The sequence below is a fragment of the Hakea prostrata genome, chromosome 10 (assembly GCF_041222555.1).
Source record: "Hakea prostrata isolate BN-2017 chromosome 10, UWA_Hpros_2, whole genome shotgun sequence".
In the NCBI taxonomy this organism is placed as follows: domain Eukaryota; kingdom Viridiplantae; phylum Streptophyta; class Magnoliopsida; order Proteales; family Proteaceae; genus Hakea; species Hakea prostrata.
Window position 1 is genome coordinate 6,297,841 of NC_142609.1, and position 4,066 is coordinate 6,301,906.

At 36.0% G+C, this 4,066-nt stretch overlaps 1 long non-coding RNA gene across 1 annotated transcript; it reads left to right on the top strand.

The window, feature by feature from the left end:
• Positions 1 to 1,405: 1,405 nt before the first annotated feature.
• On the top strand, positions 1,406 to 2,891 carry LOC149001744 (uncharacterized). Its single transcript, XR_016170344.1, has 3 exons — positions 1,406 to 2,252; positions 2,347 to 2,425; positions 2,534 to 2,891. It is a non-coding gene; the product is annotated as an uncharacterized LOC149001744 (long non-coding RNA).
• Positions 2,892 to 4,066: the final 1,175 nt, after the last annotated feature.

Sequence of the window (4,066 nt, forward strand, 5' to 3'; positions counted from 1 at the left end):
GGTAGGTTGGATATGGGAGCATGGCCACTCCAAATAGAACGGACGGAAGGCCAAAGGCGGAACCGAGTTAACGAGCAAGGATCGATGGGAAGATTAGTTGAAACGAAGCCTATATGCTCTCGAGGCCATGTTAGATTTAGTCAGTGAGGCGCAAAAAACAAGGCGCGATTGGTTGTCTAAGAGGTGGCTAATTGGAAGAGATGATTTGGTCTTTCAATGATCCCAGAAATGACAGACATCCTTAGAGAGGATTGTCTCAAGAGTTGTGCTCTAGTTTGATTTGTATTGTTTTTTTGGGTCTTTTGACCCCGTTTTGTAACAAAAAAATAAAAAAATAAAAAAATAAAAAAGTGTCACAATGCATACTAGACTACTTCCACTACTATAAGATATGGAATTAGAAGGGACGAAACCGCTCTACAGAGAGGCATTTCCACAATGCATATTAGACACTCCACACTATAAGATATGGAATTAGAAGGGACGAAACCTTGCTCTACTAGAGAGGCTATTTCCACAATGCATATTAGACTACTTCCACTACTATAAGATATGGAATTAGAAAGGACGTAAACCTTGCTCTACTAGAGAGGCTATTTCCACAATGCATATTAGACTACTTCCACTACTATAAGATATGGAATTAGAAAGGACGTAAACCTTGCTCTACTAGAGAGGCTATTTCCAAGTTGTGAAGCTACAAGAAACAAGTTGCAATAGTGAAACTTAATCTAGTCAAAGCATCAAGAACCTTTGCTTCAAGCTTCTAAAAAAGTTCAGTGAACAAATGGATCAGGATGCCCATCACTCCAACAAGTCAGATGGTTTTTGCTTATCGCTAATCCATTTAACAGTTATAAGAATTATATTTCCCAGGCTAAACTTGTGAGAGTAAGCATGTTCCACGCGTTATTTGGAAAAGTACAAACATGAAAAATTGTTCACCATTGCTCTATTTTCCATTGAAACAAACAGTGCCGGCGATGGGATAAAACTTAAAAGTAACTTTCACAAATGGCAAAGTAATTTTGAAAGAACATTCCTTAACATTTTTTGAATTTTGAAAAGACGAAAGATAAACGCTGTAATCATCATTGCAGGATTTTTTTCATTTGAAAAGAACTGCTGTGATCGAAGAGGGTTGTCATCACTTGGACGGACTCACTTGTGTGGTGGGTCAAGAATCTTTCAACAACCATCCACCTCATCATGTAATACACACGTGGTATCCAGGCTAGACAATTGAACGGCTAGAATGGTGTCTGATTAGAAACGTTTCGTAGATAAGCGGTTACTGGGAAACAGCTGGCATTAGATGACGACGTGGAAGCTGAGCATCATGCCACTTGAGTGAGTATAAGGGAAGAGCGTTGGTTTTTGTGAGTTTCTTTGAGAGACTCATTGATGGAGAGGAGATTTCTTTGCTGGTTTTGGTTTTTGAGCAAAACAGGAAGAAGAGAAGAGTTGGAAGAAATAAGGCAACAACGATGGAATGAACATGAGAAGCTTAGTTGTTTTCCTTGACGGAAATTTCTCTGCCTATGCTTGTTCTTATTTGTGGATTTTTGTACTGTTGATTCTGTTTTCTGCCGTGTCCTTGATGAATTACTTCGGTGGATTTGATTTTCGTTTTTGAAAATTTCAAGTTGGACTCTGTTATTCTTAAGATGTTTCGATCTACCGTGCTACAAAATTTTGGAGTTTCTTTTCATCACTTTTGTTCTCTGGAACTTTGAAGGCTTCAGAATCGGTGCTTCCTTAAAGCTTCGAATATTTTACTGCTTTTTTTCCTTCCTCGAAGTTATCTTTAGAAGTTATTCTCCCAGTCTGAAGTCTGATTTAAACTCTGAAATTGCCATTGTTCTGTTTGATTAAGTCTAATTTCTTCGTGGAATTCTTGCCATTTTGATTTTAAAATTTGAAGAACTTTTGACGAAGAATCGATTGCTAATTTTTTTACGCTTGACTGACTTTGTAGGGTCGTGATCGACAATGCCGTTTGGTTTGCATCGATTAGCAGGGTTTCTAGCTTTGAGTTATTGCATTCATTCATTCTTAACGATTAGAGAAATGATTCTTTACTTGTAAATTGGGAGATTTCTCAGATCGATCTTGATTTCATACAGACGAGATACCCTGAAAATCAAAACTAAGCTCGAAAAGAACGAGATCCAGCACAAGACAAGGGGATGCTACTGAAATCAAGATCTGGCGCATTGTGGAATCACGGCTCGAGTTGCTTGCCGAGGACGGTTGGTTTCCTCTTCAGAGAAGATTAGATTTCTAGCTCATTTTATTTGTAATGAATCTGTGATCATAGTCGTCATTTTGGTTTCTCGTTCATAGGTATGAACGACTTGAAGGAGCTTGCAGTATAAACGCTATCATATATCTGATGATCGAGCTCTTTAAGACGTTTCTGGAGGTAAATGATTCACTTTCTTCCACCCGATAACTCGTTTCAACCGATGATTGTTAAAGATTACAATTTCTCTGAGGGTTTCTGTTAACCGATGATTGTTGTGTTTGACAGATCACCAGAGACTGGCCGGATCTTTTGTTTTCATTTTTATTTTCAATTTCAATTTTTAATGGTCTGTAATAAGTCCCCAACCCCCTTTTGCTTTTATATCGATCATCGGAGGAGTATGGCTACATCATCATCGCTCAGCTTTGCGGATCAGGTGTGTTGCTAAACTTTCCCTCTTTCATTTTTACTGATATTTGTTGTTCCCTTTCTACGTTTATCGTTTTTTTTCTCTTTCTACGGATGTTCCCCATCCCCAGCCACATACGTCGACTAGATTTTCATATTTCTATCTATCTCATTTAGGAGATTAAAAATTCTGAAACTTGTGTGTTTTATTTTAGACTAGGGCAAAATCCAATCCAAAACCCAAAATCCTACACCCTAATTCAAACTTTAGTCTAGTCATGAAGTCAAACTCTACAAGTAGTATATGTCTTAAATCCATAAGATTACCTGAAAAAGATCTAAATTATAAATTTTAACCCGAAACTTTACAACTTAAATCTCAATGCTTAAAATCCCATAGTCGCTAAAATCCCAAATCAAAAGGGTTGAAAAACATATTGCCATCTAACTTTGAACATAAATTCAGGACATCAATTACATAACCCCAAACCCTAACCCAAAATGCAAAACCGAAAATTTTAATGGTGTAAATCATAAAGCCAAAGCCTCAAACTTTAAAGTATATATCTTAATTAAAATGCTTACGTAAAAATATAATTTTGTAATTTCAAACTTTCCACACTCATCTATAAATATCTTAAACCCTAGACTTTTGAAATTTAAAACCCTAAATGCTAGGAACCACATCCAAATTGCCCAACATTGCAAAAAACTCCTTTTAAGTCTTCAAACCCTAAATAGTAAGACTAGGCCCAAGCCCTAAAACCCCAAAACCTTAATTTCCAAACTCCAAAATCAAGGGAGCATTAAATCCCAAACATTAGGCTAATCCTTAAAAAATAAAAAAATTCTTAAAATCTGAAACTAGATATATTCATTTGGAACGTTAGTTAGAGAGTATGTGTAGAATTAATTCGTGGGGTATTCAAAAGTAATACCTTAGTTTACTTTTGCGATTATCCTAGGAACTTGAGCAGAAAAGTGACACAAATGGGTAAAAATACAACCATAATAAAGTAATAAGTAACATGCAAGAACAGAAATTTGATGCTTTGCCAGCCAATTACAATCATTTATGTGAATATGATCAATGAATGACCTAGGTATACCATATATTCATTTGTTCTAGTCATCACAGCACTAGTGCTTGTTACTAGAACAACAAATCTTTAATCACTTTTACTCATTCAATGCAACTGGTGCATTGGTGGAATTAAAACTAGTTCTAGCATTGATTACGTATCCCCTACTGGAAATGAATGATGAATTCAACATTCTTATTCAATTCATATCAAACTAATATAGTTGCATTCAGTTTCTCTCATTCCATTCTTTCATGTTCCATCTTTTATAATTTACTCATTGATTTTGGTTTCAGTCATATATACATATTCATTTCCTTTATGAGGT